Source organism: Zonotrichia albicollis, chromosome 26 (assembly GCF_047830755.1).
Source record: "Zonotrichia albicollis isolate bZonAlb1 chromosome 26, bZonAlb1.hap1, whole genome shotgun sequence".
In the NCBI taxonomy this organism is placed as follows: Eukaryota; Metazoa; Chordata; class Aves; order Passeriformes; family Passerellidae; genus Zonotrichia; species Zonotrichia albicollis.
This window is the reverse complement of record NC_133844.1, coordinates 3,973,914-3,990,649: the sequence shown is the minus strand read 5'-3', so window position 1 is coordinate 3,990,649 and position 16,736 is coordinate 3,973,914. Positions and strand designations below refer to the sequence as shown.

Here is a 16,736-nt window from a genome sequence, read left to right as displayed (position 1 = left end):
ATTATGAATTCAAAAAGCATGGCTATTATCTGCTTTATATGAACACAGAGTTCATATAAATGCAACCAAAAATGCACTCAAAACAGGGTTTTTGTCACTCTCTCTTGAGCCCCACGCATTATGTGCCAAATTTTGTCCTGGTTTTGCCCTGTCTCCAAAGGGAGGCCCCTCCAGAAAGCAAACCCACATGGCCCCTCACCCCAACCGGTTCAGGAAGAATTCCTCAGAGAGAAGTTGAAAGAACCTGTTTATTTAACAGGCACAGCACCCCTCAGCACACAAAATGATCAGTATCAGATTACACCACTCTTTCACCACTCTGAAAAAAGATGACAAATTCAGACATTCTCTCTCTTGGGGGTGGTCGCTCTGTTCTCAGTTCCTCCAGCGCTGGGGCAGCTGCTGCAGCCACACGGTGCAAACTCTAGGTATTTCCCAGGTCCCAGTCCGGAGCAGGTTCAAGTTGGTTCAAAAAAGGAAAGGAGGAACGGTCCAGGAAGAAATTTGGACTGTTTAGCTGAACTAGCTAATGAGCAGAGGTAAGAGCAAGCAGGCACAAAGCAGAAGCAAGAGCGAGAGAGCAAAGCGAAAAGCAAAAGCAAAAACGCAAAAGCAGCACTATGTACTGCCCTGTCTCTGTGTCCCGCCACGCTAATAAAAAAACCCAAACAAAACTTTCATTCTTCAGAGCCAGTCTTAAAGGCACAGAACATAATATCCAACATAAACAGAACACATGAATGGGGATACAAGCATCATAACATCACCCTAGGACAGTCCCCCAACATTCCTCATCATTAATATAGTTCTATTCTTTTTGAACCAAGGGTCTCAAGTGAGGACCACAGTATTTTCCCCAATTTTTTACTGCCTCAAGTTCCTTATGGGGGTTGATTTGTTTAATCTGAAGAGTTTCCTTTTCCTCTGCCTCTGTAGAGGAATCAGTTTGATGTGAATTCTTAGCAAGTTCCTCTCTAAGGGCAGCTCACAACATAAAGATCTCATTTCTATCTTCCTTTAAGTCTTTTTGCAAAATTTCAACTAGGTTTTAAAGGGAATCTATTCTTGCTATTTCCTCATTTCTTCACTTAAAATGGGTTTCTATGGCAGCTGTGAGACAAGCTCCCAAGACTGAGCAGAGGATGGTTTTATTTTTGCCCAGTTTAAATTCTGTTTCATGTTGTAAAGAACAAATTCTATATATGACATTTCCTAAATTAAACCAGTTGTTCTCTGCCCAAACCTCCCCTTTGGAGAAGGCTTGGCATTGTTCTTAGCAAGCAGAACAGAAATTCTGCTTTAACTTTTGCACTAGAGTTTTCAGTCATTTTATGAAGGGACCAAAACCACGACAGGGAGGTGCAAACTTAAGTTAGACAATCTCACAGTCTCTGCTGTGTTCCCCTTTTCTTCTCTGGCTGGATGAAGAGACAAAATCTCTCTGGGAGGCCCTGCTTAGTTTCTTCAATTTGTCCCTTCCTTCCCAGACAGTCCAAATTCACACATAAACAAAAACAGTTTCCCCTTTTGCACTAAGAGATCTTTTGGGAAATTCTAAAGACAGAACCCTCAATAGAGTATGGGAATGTATTTCACCTGGGCGTGCTCAGTTTGCAGGAAATTCGAAGAGCTTTCCTTGCTTTCCAGCTTGGTTCAACCCTTTCAGGATGAGGAGATAGGTGTGGCTGAAGCAAATCGTCCTTCCCCTGATACAGACTACAAACAGCCCTGCAGACCCCTCTGTCTATCAGAATCCTGTCCGTGACGCCAATTTAACGTCGAGATCTGCTCATACGAACAGGGGTGGTGATGGTTTGTTAACTGATCTCAGAGTACAACAGACAACATGGAAAGGGGATTGCAGTATCAATCAAAACAAATACACCTTTATAGAATGACCACAGCAAATGCGTGAAAGGAATTAGGGAGAGGAAAAGAATAGAAAAGAGAGGGAGAAAGAGAGGGAATTGTCTTAGGTTGACTATATGATGCTTTTATCCCCAGTTGTCTTGTTCTGTTTATGCTGAATAATAAGTTTTGCACCTTTAAGACTTGTTGCAGAGAGTGAAGGGGGGAGAGAAGAAGCCTGCAATTTGTTTTCAGACACTGCACTCACTCCTCCACATTCGTGCTCCTGGACTGTGTTGTCTGTGGATGAACAGACAGCGGGACAGAGCTCTCCATTTCTTTTAGTTAGATTTAGCTAGCTGAGGCAAAGAAGTTCCCTGGACTGTGGTTTTTTTTTTTCTTTTTTCCCTTTTCTTTGGACCTCTTGAAACCTGCTCTGGACTGAACACCCAGAAGGGCACCGTCAGCTAGCACCTGTGGCCCACTGGGCCGGGCCTGGCCCACGACATTTCCAGCACTGGAGAGGGGACTTTCTCAGTTTGTCATCTCTTTTGGAACAACAAAGTGGTTTATTGTTTAATATTGTTTAGGTTTCATTGTTTAATAAACTGGTTTTCCACTTTTTTCCAAGGAGGTATTTTCTCCTGGACCAGTTGGGGGGAGGGGCCAAATGAATCTGCTTTCCTAGAGAAGACCCTTTGGGGATTCTCTCCAAAATTTGCCCTGAACCAGGACAGGAGTATAGCTAACAAACGTGGAGAGACCAAGTCCTCGTAGTCCAGCCGATAGAATTTGCCTAGTCATGTCGGGAAGATCTCAAAGTCTTGGTTAATTCAAGGTTCTACTATAGTCCATTGCTGGGGGGGGGAAACAGATCTTGAAATGGCTGAGAGGGAACAGATACAATCAAGAAGAAGAAGAAGTCTATTGAAATCGCTGAGGGGGACAAAGGTATTGAAGACAGGTACAGACAGTCCATGTTCTCAGCAGGATAAGTCAATATCAGCAGTGAGTGCGACCCACTGTTTCAGGACTGCTTTCTATGGGAAACCAGTCTAGGTCCAGTGAACACATCTGTAGGCAACACTTAGCAGGCATCCTGCTTCAGTCAGGCCAGCACCCCTGGATCAGAATTTCGGGTGTCTCAGTCTCAGTCCTTGGTAGGGAGGCTTCAATCTCCATCCCTCACGGTGGTAGTGGAGCAGATGAAGGATTTTCCATGAGGCGACAACCAAAGTTGCCTCAGCAAGTTCATCTGGCCAAGAGGTGGGAAAATTCCTGGCCTATTGTTGCAAAGCAGGTGCAAGCATATAGGGCGTGTTGCCCTTTGGCAGGCCCTGCTAGAAGCAGTCACTGTAGGCATGGCTGTGAACAATCACTTGGCAGGCCAGAATTCTGCTCAGGGGCCTCAGGATTTTCGGCATTCATCCACCACCGGCAGGCCAGAATTCGCATCAGGGTCTTTAGGGTCCCAATGTCTGTCCTGGGAAAGGTAGTGAGGCAAATGGGGGAGACTTCAGACAGTCTTTCACACGAATCAGAAAATCTATTTACTGAAATGGCCAAAAAGAATGCATAACGTTTAGAATTGAAGGGGGGGGGGGGAAACAAACTGAAACCGTTGAAGCAATATCATTCTAGAGATATTGGTTTTTGTTTTGTTTTAAAGCTCTGGCACTTATCTGATTCCTTTTTGAGCTAGTTCAGCTCAATAATCTGGTATGAAAGCAGCTAAAAGTAAACAGAAAAACCTATGGGGAAGAGGATGCCACTTCAGCCATGTTGTAGTGAAGCATTAGGTCAGTCTTCTGTGTTGAAGAAATATGTCTGTCATATATGAAAATCAATGCGTAGCACTATCTTATTTTGAACTTTCTCATTGCTACTGGGTTCCTGAATGATCAAGATGGTTTCAAACCAAACAACACCCAGCCCTCTAAGATACTCCCCAAACTATTGCAATGGAATAACTTGATCAGGTGAAGAATGTCAGGGTCCATCCTAGTGGACAGATGACCTGATGGTTCGTAGGAATGATCTCAGAGTGCAAAAACCAACATGGTACAAAGGGGCTTGCAGTGATAATCAAATCAAATGCAGTTTTGTTGAAATAACTACAGCAAAAACGCGATAGAGGGATTAAGGGAGAGAAAAAGATGGAGAAAGAGAGAAAGAGGGGGGGAGAGGGGATATAGCTACCAATGCAGAGACGAAGTTCTTTGGTCCAGTCCAGTCGAAGTCTCCGCCTGCTACGCTGGGGAGATCTCAAAGGCTCTAGATACCTCAGAGGTTTTTATAACAGGTAGTCAGCAGTAAATGAGCTTGATAGATGTAATAAGTAGTCTATGTTCTCAGCAGTAAGCGAGAGCCATTGTTTTCTTGCTCCAGTGGTCACAACCTGCAGGCAAACATCTCGCTTCAGTCAGCTTGCCTCCCCACACACCTCCCCCGGGCTGGGGGTGTCAGTCCCAGTCCTTCGAAGGAGCAGAGCGGCCTTTCAGGACATTCATGTCTCAGTCCTTCGTGGAGAATCTTCTCACATCTCCGTCTGTCTGTCACGGTGGTTGTAAAACAGGTGAGGGTCTTCTGTGGGAGACCACCTGGAACTCAGGAGAAGTCCAGCCAGGCTGAGAGGTGGGACAGCTTCCAGAGCTGCTATTGTTGCAAATGGGGCATGGTGCCCTCTTCTTAGCATACAGCAAACACTCCTGTGAAAACAATAGCTTAACACTGAGCTTTCAGGTCTCAGGGCCCATGGCGTGTGACTTTTCTCCTTCAGAGGCAGATTCCAGACAGGGGGGTCTTCTCTTCAGTGGGCTCCCAAGGACAATCGTGAGGCAGATGAGGGAAAATTCCGACAGGCTCTCACTCAACCCCATGGCTCACGATTGTCATGAAGGGATCTTCATCAGCAGGGCTCTGGAGTGTCGCTGATCAGTCTTGCCGTACGTTGGTAGCATACCTGGAAAAGCACAGGCAGTATGTAAGAGAGAGAGAAAAGAGAAAAGGAAGAAAAGAAAGGATAGGAAAAAAGAGGGGGAAAAGGGAGACAACAGACAAACATAATTAATATTGATTCTCATAACAATTTTCACAAATGGTTGATTAATTAACACAGTATTATTTTTATAACAATTTCAAAAATTAATTAAAACAATATTATTTGTATAACAATTTCAAGAAATGGTTAAAACAAATCACAAATAATCAAAAGCAAAAAGCAATAAACAAATCATAATATAAGCATTAACTTTAAAATAATTTTCTAAAACAATTCATGAAAAATCAAAAGTAATTTTCACAAAATCATAAAAGGAAACTCAGGATTACTCAAAAAACATAAGCTTAATTCATAATTGCTTTGTGTCAGATGTCTTGGGGATTTCTACAGTGCAGGGTACATCAGCCAAATTGTGTGCATTAACTATACACATCAATCTTGTCAGCTGTTTCACCATCTTCTAATTCATAACGACTAGGATTGCTGATAAAAGAAAACCAAACAGAATTAGTATCAAAAGGATCAAAAGGATAACAATGGGATGACACACACTGTTCAAGACACTCACGGCAGTAGGAGACCACCCAAAAGTGTGTCCCACCACCTGTGCTTGGTATCTTTCTTCGCTCTTTCCATGACACGATGTATCTGTCTTACATTGTGATGAATAGTCACCAGGGTCTTCTGTCCGCTTTCCTTGATCTTCTCCAGGATTTCAAGCAAGTTCTGATGGAGCAGCAGTTGTCTTACCAAAGTAAGATTCATCTCAATAGGAGTAGACATCAGTTTGTGAATCAGTGTGTAGTTAGATTGCAATAGGTAGTGAGAAGTGACTGGAGCTTCACAAGAAAAAAAAAAAATCACATCCTGAAATCTCGGTAAAGTTACAAGCACAGAAATTTGAATGATTTTTAGTATCTACTATAACATTTTATATAAGCACAAAATAACAAATGGTTCTAAAGCATGTGCATCTATTGCCTATGTATATAAGAACTGTTTCAAAAGCCTCATTACAACAAATCTCAAAATGACAGATATTTTGCTCTGTGTCTAAGAAAATGTCTTGAACTATGATTGCATTGCTTTCACAGATGAACTCTTATTGTTCTCAGGCAATACAAGATTCCAAATTAACAGTTTGCTATTTTTCACCAATTTGACGGGCCCATTCTCAATGTTCGGAAAGACAGAGAATAGCTCCGTCGTAATTCAGTTCTAGTGCTATAACAGGGAAAGTCAAATGCTCTGAGGCATTGCGTATGGTTAACATAAAAGCTGTGGCTGTATTCAGAATGAGGTCATGGGTCAAATTTCACTAGGTTCCACCAGGACTGGAATTCTCTTTCAAAATCAGTGGCACTGTCCCAAATTATTTTCTAAATTTCAGTGGGAAAAGTGCCTTCTTTACCTTCTCTTATAATTGAAGCAAAAACTGACTGCATCCACAATTGTGTCTGGATACAGCTGAGAGCCAAAGAAACATTGTTTTGTGTAGCACCAAGTGCATCAATTATCAAGTTGTGATCATTTACATTTACCTTCTCCCAATTTGGTAATATGTTTGATAGCAGCCACTGGTGTGTTCACAAAAGCCAATAAGAACGACTGCAGTGGTTGATGTAATTTGGTCAAATCTCCAATTGTGACAGCCAATTTATTCAAGTTCAATTAATTTACATGTTATGTATCATATCATCACCTGGTGTTACCATAAAGGGAAGGGAAAACATTATTTCTGTTGTCCATCTCTAGTGTTATCATGGTTTATCAGGTCTTCCTGTCCCTTGGAGTTCTTCTGAAAAAGTAAACACAACAGACTCTGCAACAAAAAGGCAGAAAAATTAGAACAATGGAATGGTCAGAGAGGTTTTGAACAGCAGTGGTACTTCCCCTACAGCAGCAGGGAGTCCACCAAAAGCAGGTTGTCCAGGGTAATGTGCTGGGTTCTTGAAATCATCATCTGGTCCCTGTAGTGAAGGAACTGTGCTTGGAGCTGTTGGGCAAAAAGCAGTGATTTTGGAACACTCATTTACCCCCCATCTATAGTAAGAGGTGTGAAAAGTCCATTTAATCTTTTCACCTTCTGCCCTATCCTGCACACTTTTGACAGTAAAGTGAGAAACATTATCAGATTGAATTTCCTGTGGTTTTAGGAAAATCCCAAACCATCCTTGCATTGCTTTAACAGTATTATCTCCAGTAGTTCTTTTAAAAGCATCAGCCTGGAGCAACCCAAATATAAACATAGCATAAGACTTGGTGTTAATACAGACAAGAAAGCAATTCTGTCCCTCACTTCGGAAAATACTCCAAACAGTTAACAGTTCCTCAACCTGGGCATTGTCCTGTTCCTCTCTGTTAGCAGAAGTGGGAGAGAGAGGAGGGGTTGCTTTAGTCACAGAGGCAGGTTTATTTTGGCTGCTGCCCAAGCTCCCAGTTTCTTGGATTGCCCAGTTCTCCTCCACCTCCGTGGGAGCCAAGCCAACCACAAACAACCCTCCTTCCCAGGCAGTGTACCTTTTCTTGGCATCTTTGAAACCACGGGAATAAAAACCAACAGGCTTTGTCAGACCCTCAGGACCCTGCTGCCAAATGTGTACTGAAAGCTGTGAGGAGGCAAACCCCCACTCCACCTGAAAGGGGTCTGTAGGATGGATAGGGTCCAGTGCCTGATGAGCTGTCACTTCAAGAATCAGCAATTGCAAAGTTTCCTTCTGAGAAGAAGTCCAATCCCATTTTATTCTTTTCCTCAGCAAGTCATAAAGGGGAACAAAAGGGTCATTCTGGTTACTAAGAAGTTTATCTGGTCTTTCTATAGGAGACATAGCTACTATGGTTTTCTGAAGGAAAATTGCTGTATGTTTAAGTGTTCCTGGAAGCCCTTGAGTTAAAGAAGTCATAATTTCAGGCTTTACAGGTGATTGGATTGGAGATTCAAAACCAGGAATTAATTTATTTTCATGAATCAATTGCAGGCAGCTGGATTTGTGAATGTTTTCCAGGAGTTGGTCAGGGGTACTGACCAAAGGGTCTCCCCTTTCCAAGGGGTTAAGACCCCTGCCCAATGAGCTGAGTGCTGAGTTAGGGACCATGGGATGCGTCTGTCTGCTGTTGTTAGGAACACCCCATGTCCCCAGCACCCACCAGCTTCTTGTTCTGACAAAGGAATCTGATCTCCCCCAGTGAGAGACACTTGACATATGTGTTCTGTTTCAGATTTTTGGGGGAGAAGCCTGTACTGCTTTGCAAGTTTTGTTAATTCAGTAGCAGTGTACGGGATTTCTTTAGTGATTATGTGTGGGACAAGATCTTCATTATTGATAAAGTTGCATTCTGTTTTACTTAGAGGTTTTATGTTGTTACAGCAGTGTTTCCCGCAGTTTTCCATCAGGGCTAATTCTTTTTGAGGGCAATTTTGATTAATGCAAGGAGTTTCTTTCTCCTCTGTTTCTTTTGAGGAATCAGCGTTCTGTGAATTTTTAACATGTTCCTCTCTCAGGGCAGCCCATAACAAGTTATTTGCATTTCTTTCTTCATCCAACTGTTCAACTAGGTTTTGGAGGGAGTCTATGATAGCATTTTCCTCACTTTTTCGCTTAAAGCAAGTTTCTATGGCTGCTGTGAGACAGGCACCCAAGACTGAGCATAGGATGGTTTTATTTGTGCCCAGTTTGAATTTTGATTCATATTGCAAAGAAGATATTCTATCAATAACCTTTTCTAAGTTAAACCAATTGCAGCTTGCCCATTCTTCTTCCCCTGGAGAAGGTGTGGCATTGTATTTAGCAAGCAGAGCATAAAATTCAGCTTTACCTTTTGCACTGAAATTTTTAGTCATTTTGTGAGGGGACCAAAGCTACACCAGGGAGTTAAGTTACACAAATCACACAGCCTTTCCACTGTCCCCTTGCTTCCCTGGGTAGTTGAAGAGACAGAATCAGTCTGGGAGGCACTGTGAGTGAGGTTGCTTCAAATTTTTCTCTTCCTTCCTAGACAGTACAGATACGCACTCACATGAACACACGCACACAAATGTTTTCTTTGTGAGGGGACCAGAACCTAGAACAGGGAAAAAGCCACTCAGCCTTTGCTGGGCTGCCCCTCACTCCCTGTGTAGGTGAAGGGACAATCTGTCTAAAAGGCACAGCTTAATTTCTTCAGGTCTGTCCCTCCCCTTTTAGACAGTCCAGGTACACAAATACAGCAATAACAACAGTAACAGTTTCAGATTCAACTCAAGTACAACAGCAACAGGTTCAGATTCAACTTAAATACAACAATAACAGCATCAATACCAATATCAATATCAGGATTAGGAGCAGTATCAGTGTCGGTGTCAGTGCTGGTATCAGATCAGTAACAGTAATGACAGTAAACAGTTACCCCTGTTTTGCACTGAGATCTTTTGTGCCAATTCCGGAGACAGAGCACTCAATTTAGCATGAGATTTGCCTGCAAATCCCTCTGTCTACCAGAATCCTGTCCGTGACGCCAATTTAATGTCAGGGTCCATCCTAGTGGACAGATGACCTGATGGTTCGTAGGAATGATCTCAGAGTGCAAAAACCAACATGGTACAAAGGGGCTTGCAGTGATAATCAAATCAAATGCAGTTTTATTGAAATAACTACAGCAAAAATGCGATAGAGGGATTAAGGGAAAGAAAAAGATGGAGAAAGAGAGAAAGAGGGGGGGAGAGGGGATATAGCTACCAACGCAGAGACGAAGTTCTTTGGTCCAGTCCAGTCGAAGTCTCCGCCTGCTACGCTGGGGAGATCTCAAAGGCTCTAGATACCTCAGAGGTTTTTATAACAGGTAGTCAGCAGTAAATGAGCTTGATAGATGTAATAAGTAGTCTATGTTCTCAGCAGTAAGCGAGAGCCATTGTTTTCTTGCTCCAGTGGTCACAACCTGCAGGCAAACATCTCGTTTCGGTCAGCTTGCCTCCCCCACACACCTCCCCCGGGCTGGGGTTTCAGTCCCAGTCCTTCAAAGGAGCACAGGGGCCTTTTAGGAGTTTCATGTCTCAGTCCTTGATGGAAAAGCTTCTCACATCTCCGTCTGTCTGTCACGGTGGTTGTAAAACAGGTGAGGGTCTTCTGTGGGAGACCACCTGGAACTCAGGAGAAGTCCAGCCAGGCCGAGAGGTGGGACAGCTTCCAGAGCTGCTATTGTTGCAAATGGGGCATGGTGCCCTCTTCTTAGCATACAGCAAACACACTTGTGAAAATAATAGCTTAACACTGAGCTTTCAGGTCTCGGGGCCCATGGTGTGTGACTGTTCTCCTTCAGAGCCAGATATAGACAAGAGGGGTCTTCTCTTCAGTGGGCTCCCAAGGACAATCGTGAGGCAGATGAGGGAAAATTCCGACAGACTCTCACAGCTTGCTATACAAAAGCTGAATATGATCTCAAAAATGCTTTGTTGTGGATTACCATTGTTTGGGATCATTTATCCATTACCTTCCCATGTAGGCATAGGAAAAAATTAAGTAGCCACAAGGCTTTTACAGCTATTCTTGTATTTTGGGATTGTAAGGATTTAGGGTAGTAAACAAAACTGTGGTGAGTTTTACTATTGACTTTATCGCTCTTTCACTTTGAATTAACTGCTTTGCATTTCAGCTTACCCATCAGTATAATGAGAATAATATCTTCCTTCCTGCCCAGAAGATGTTGAATTATGCCTATGATGTCACGGACTTAAAACCAAAAAAATATTGTGATTGAAAGGAAGTATTGGCATGCCACAAGGTAACTGTAGCGAGATGTGTTTCCTCCTCAGCTTCACTATGATAGTAGAATTTTAATTAGCAGTTTCAAAACTTTGTCTTAGCATAGTCTGGTGACATATCTCAGTAGAGCAGTGTCCTAGGGTGACTTTATGGTGCTTGTATCCCCAGTCATCTGTTCTGTTAATGCTGGATATTATATTCTCTGCCTTCAAGACTGGTTCTGAGAGCAAAGGTGGGGAGAAGAAGAAGCACGGAGTTTGTTACCAGAGACTGCACTCACTCTTCTAAAAGCAACACTCCTCCACATTCTGAGCTACATTGTGTTGTTCAGGCATTGACGGAGCAGAACAGAGTGCTTCTTTGCTTTTCAGTTGGTTTAGCTGGCTGAGGCAGAGTTTTCCCTGGACTGTCTTTTTTTCTTTCCCTTTTCTTGGAACTGTTCAAACCTGCTCCAGACTGGGACCTGGGGAACACTGAGAGCTTGCACTTTTTGGCCTTTGGGGGCCTACTCTGGGCAGCAGCCTTTCCCAGTGCTGGAGGGATTGATAACAGAGAGAGCATCCACAGGGGAGACTTTTGGAATTTGTCGTCTCTTCAGAGCAGCAATTGAGTTTTGTCATCTGGTATTGTTCATTTTTTGTGCTGGGAAGTGCTTTGCCTGTTAAATAAACAGGTTTTTCCACTTCTCTCAGAGGAAATTTTTCCCAAACCAGTTGAGGGGAGGGGCCATGTGGGTGGGCTTTCTGGGGGGGGCCCCCTGAGACACAAACTTTAAGGATTTAGGGATTTCAGAGGAGCTCAGGTTTTAGTTAGAGATAAGCCTTATTAGAGTTTATCAAAATAAATAAGTAGGCCTTGATGAAGTTAAGAGTTAGTAGTTAACTGATAATTGATTGCTTGTCAACATAATGTTTGATTACTGGGTTTATAATGAAGAATATAGAAACTGATAAATAGTTTTTAGGAACATAAGACAATTGTAGGCCTCCTCTGTTCTGAAACCAGTGAAGATGGGGAATGGGAGTTCTACCAATGGGTTCATTTGTCATATTTGCATTGAAATTGTAGAAAGTTCAGAACGAGGAAGATTTCATTCATTTCCTCATTTTGGGACCCCTCCCCATAAAAGGGACCACTGACTCATTTTGAGGAACAAACTACTCATGCTTAATAGCTTTTGAACTAGTTACCATATGAAGTGGGGAATGGGATGTACCAAAATTATGAATATGTATTTGTATTTTGGGTATTCAATACTTGTATAGATAAAAGGACTCTGTCATCACCTGTAAATCACAGTGTGTATTTGGGAGCTATCCCACACACTGCCCGGCATTGCAATAAACATACACTTTCGAACTTTAAACTGTTAGAGAGTCTTTGTCACCGCTGGACATCAGTTCTAGATCAATGTTTTTAATAAATCACCCCTTCTTGAGGTTTGCTGCCAAATTTGCCCTAAACCAGGACAAGCAGGATGTGTGACTTAGAGAATGACGGAATCACTTTGGTTGGAAAAGACCTTTAAGAACATTGAGTCTAAATGTAATTATTGCTAATACAACCATCAAGAAATGTTTTGCTGTCTGGAGAGAACATGGTTTATCTGGTAAGTTTTGCAAGTATTTGTGTCATCACAAGCATGCATGTCCAATGCATTAGATGGGAATATAATAAGAAACCTGTGCAAATCAACAGAATGATTCTCAGGGGAGGATATTGGCATGTTGCATCCTTCTTCCCGACTTCTCCCAATGAATTATTTTTATAAAGTAATGATTGGAATTGTTACTCTTTTGACGGTTCTTATTGTATTACTGACATTTTTGGCATAGGAATGCTGAATGGGTTAATTCACCTAGTTTTTCAGATAAAGACCAAGATTTAGTGTTGCTTAAGCTGGAGGCAGAAGTATTTAAATCCTCCAGCCTCCTTCTTAGTACTTGATTTCTATTACAAAATCAGTGCACAATCTTGTCCCTTAAGGTCCAGCTAGCTCAGTTTATACCAACAGGGTGACATTAGTAGGGCTCACGTGATGCTGCACACAGAAGCCCTCAGGGTGCATCTCTAGAAGACAGTAATTCCATGCAGTTGGACCATCCCAGTGCTGTCTTTGGATCACCAGAAGAATAGAACTAGAGAGATTTGATGGAGAGCTTTTTGGAGGAAGTGGCCTGAATAAGACAGCAGAAATCCCATCTGTGTGTTTGTACAAATAATTTGAATGCCATTTACAGGAAAAACCTTCAAATCGATCTAGCTTTTTCTGCAGATTATTTGTCAACTATATGCATTACATGGACAGTTTCACTGAGCATCTGAAATACAACTGTGTTTAAGTGGATTGATTCAGGGTTGGGAAGCAGTGAAATAAAGCTTTTCAGGAATAGCTGACATCCAAGTCCCACAGAAATTTATCTATTTTTAATGTCCAGATGCTTTTTAAAATAATGAGTGACCATTTAGCTACCTAATAGTTTTAACCAGAAATACAAAGAAAATTTTAAACTTATATCTTTTATAGCTTGAATATTTTTCTTTATTTCCTGGTTTCCAATTCAGTTCTACAAATCATATGATTAGGTAATGAGAACTCATGCTGTATAAAATATTTAATGCTATACTTCCAAGTCAAGGCCATGTTTTTCCTGGAACTGTTAAAAAAATTAATTCTATCTGGATTCTCTCTACCCCACATTCATCATTACATGAAAATCATTTAAATATTATATTTTGACTTTACATGGTGCAATTATATTCAGAAATTCAAAGCTCTATTTTTAGATTGTTTACATGGTTTTCTGGCACTTCCAACTTCCCACAACCACTCTTTGTGCATATATATTTTTGCAGTAAGGCATCACAGGAGTCTGTGAGAAGTTTAATATGAAGCAGAACTAAGATGCAAAATACACATGACATACTCAACATATTTCACTTCAGGAAGTTACAGTTTGCTTAGACGGAATTAAATATAAGATAAATAAACTTAACTCGGCATTTCTAAATCTTGGAAATCTATTACCTGAACTTTGAGTCAGTTGGCAGGACAAGACTCTGTAGAAAAGCAAACGTGAAGTCCAAGGAATAGAGCAGGTGTATTGGCCAGGGGTACAGAAGATTGCTCTGAAGGGCAATGTAAGCAAGATTGTATCCTATAAAGATAGCAGCTGCTTCTGCTGGTGCCAACAGAGAGAGTTTGCACCACCAGCCTAGTTTTCTGGGGACATTTGACCTGTACACTCTTGAGGGCTTGCAGATGTGAATGAATCTGTCCTTTGATCTTTTTTTTCTTTTGAATGTCTATGACCTGATTTGCTATTGTGTACTGTACCGTATCATTTTATAAACAGACATGTTTCAACTGTTTGAAAGCCGTAGTTGAAAGTGAGGTTGCAATTATCAGTTGCCTGTCAAAAGAATCAACTTTCTGCTTTAAGCAAAATATCAATAGAAACATTCAATCCACTCCTATGATACAGATTCCTATTGAATTTACAGGGTAATTTGCATTAGTGGTTGTACTGCATATGCAATAAATACAACTTGCTTGATTTCTAATGATGATAATAGTCCTCTTTGTATTACTACAAGGATTGAATCCACCATCATTATTTTCCTGTTCTTATTGTGCTATAAAGGAAAAATAGTTTTGCATTAACCAAGGAGTAAAATGCATGCATTTAGCATCATTCTTGCAGGTAGTCCTCAATTCTGAAAATACCTCTCAGAAGTTGCATCAAATGGGAAAGCTAGACAGATGGCAGAATGCAGAACCTGGCATTTAGGATCAGGTACAAAATAACATCCAAGAAATTCTTCATGGATGCTGCATAAGTACAAAGATGCCATTATTTAAAGATGAAAAATAGTCAATGTGAAACTTGCTTGATGAATAAATGTCATGGTTTGACACTGGGACAATGCCAGTGCCCCCATGAAAGTACACTTTCCCTGGTATCTGCTGTGAGATGTGACCAGGAATAAGCAAAGCAGCTTCTACTTAGAAAAAACTTTATTGACTAAACTACAAGAAAAAAAAAAAAAAAGAGAAACACACAAGGAAAATGAAAACGTCACAAATACATCTCCCTCTCCTCCCCACCAAATTTCCAATACAATCCATTCCCCAAATCATCGACTCTCAGTCCAGCACCACCCTTTAGAATACTCAATCCTCAGTTCATCAGGGGGAGAGGAGTCCTTCTTGTGGCCATGGTTACCTCTTCCTTTTCATGTCCAGTGCTCTCACCACTGAACACGGACCAGAGCTGCTTCTAGGGTTGTCTTTTAAGGATGCATTGTCCCAATCCAAAAAGGCACGGTCTCAACTTTGGGACATCTGTCCCCCCCAAATTATTCCCTCTGGGGCCAAGGGGCACCAACACCGAACCCTCTTGGCTCTGGGGCATTGCCCCCCCGGATGCAGTCCCTGTATCCCAAGGAAACACAGTTCTCTCCATGGCTATACAAAAAGAGTCCAGTGTAAGAGCCACTCCATCATCCCTTCCCACTCAAGGTTCTTCAAGGTTCTATTCTTTTCATATCTCTCCCTTGCTCAGACCTCCATCTCACTTGCTCAGTTTCTTTTTCATCCTCCACTGCATCTCCCCTCTAGGAAATGTCAATGCTCTGTAAAGATTTCATTCTCCACAAAAGGGTTAAATGCTCCTGCCAGCGGCTGGACTCCTCGCTGCCCCCCCCCCCTTCTCCGCAGGCTGTGCTGTGCCGGCAGCACACGATATCAGATTCCAAGACAACAGTCCCAGGCACGGCTCTGTCTCTCTCTCTGTCTCCCAGAAGCGGAGGATTGGGGGAATACCTCTCAGTACTTCTTCCATGCTTCCACCCTTGGGCCCCTCAGGGTCAGGCCCACCTCTCCCAGGCCGCATGGCTTTCCCCTCCCCCGCCCATCCAGCAGCTGGACCGGGGCAGAGACCCGAACCCTTCTCACCGGAAATCCAAAGAGACCCTCCCAGGCGAGAGCCTTGCTTTTAACCCTGTGTTCTCAGAGGCGGATCCAATGTCCCAATGGCCAAACCAGGTAACAATATTAAAATCTGAGCACCCATTGGCCTGACAGCAGCATCCCAGAAATCCCATTCCCTGTCAAACCACCACAATAAAAAACTATGCTAATCAAGAAACTACGTGCCAAGTGGGCTAGAAGGCTTTTTTGTAATTAACATCATTCCCAGCATGAAAAAATACTGTTTTTATTGTAGATTGCTTAAGAGTGCACAACAGTTTGGAAAAAAGTGCTTTTCTTTTTCTATTAATAAGAACTATGTATCGTTCTAAGACATACTGTAAACAGGTTTTTGAAAACAATGTTATTTTGAAGGTTCATTCTATTAATAAATATTTCACATTAAAAAATTTGATCTGCTCTTCATCCTGAAGACTCTTAAAAAAAATGTCTTTGTTGCATTCTTTTCTCACTAGTTCAGGAGCTCAGTCTCACCTGCATTCTAATGTTTTTTTATGTTCCTGATGGCACAGCATAGACATCCTTGTCTCCATTACCATCATGATTTCCATATGAAGTTTTGAGGGTCCTGTGAGGAGTTTTTAAGAAATTTGGGAGAAAATTTTGAGAATTGTGGGGAATTTGGGGGTTCTGGAGGAATCTGGGAGGAATTTGGGGAATTCTGGGTGGAATTCTGGGAATATTTTGGGAATTTTGGGGAGGATTTGTGTTGTCTTGGGATATATTCGGGAAATCTTTTGGGATTTCGGCGATTTCTGAGGGGATTTGAGGGATTTTGGGGGGTCCCGAGTGGGATTTTTGTGGAATTTTGAGGTTTTTGGGGCTCCCGGCCGAGCTCACCTGGTTTCTCCACCTTCACCTTGGCGGCCATCACGGCTCTGGACGCGTGCCTGGGGCCTGGTAGGGGTGAGAGGCTCGTGAGGGATCCCAAAAATCCCGCAAAATGCCCCAAAATCGCCTCAAATCCCCCCAAAATCCTCGCCCACCGCCGCCCTCAGGAGCTGCCGCTTCCCGCCTTCCGCCGGCGCCGCCTCCCACTGGTCGACCTGCCTGTCAATCACAGCTTACAACCAATCAGCGCCCTTGAAGGCGGTATCTAAAGGCCGCGCAATTTTGGCTTTTTCGACTACAACTCCCGTCATGCCCTGCGGCGGCA

The 16,736-nt window shown here is 42.4% G+C and overlaps 1 long non-coding RNA gene across 5 annotated transcripts; it reads right to left on the bottom strand.

Annotated features, from left to right (window-relative positions):
* Positions 1–234: 234 nt before the first annotated feature.
* Positions 235–16,606, bottom strand: LOC113460187 (uncharacterized). 5 transcript variants are annotated; one of them, XR_012583799.1, is made up of 5 exons: positions 16,421–16,606; positions 16,055–16,148; positions 6,552–6,647; positions 5,418–5,688; positions 235–4,810 (listed from the first exon to the last, which is right to left on the bottom strand). It is a non-coding gene; the product is annotated as an uncharacterized LOC113460187 (long non-coding RNA). The 5 variants fall into 5 exon arrangements; XR_012583796.1 differs by lacking the exons at positions 5,418–5,688; positions 6,552–6,647 and having other exon boundaries at positions 15,545–16,148; XR_012583798.1 differs by lacking the exons at positions 5,418–5,688; positions 6,552–6,647.
* Positions 16,607–16,736: the final 130 nt, after the last annotated feature.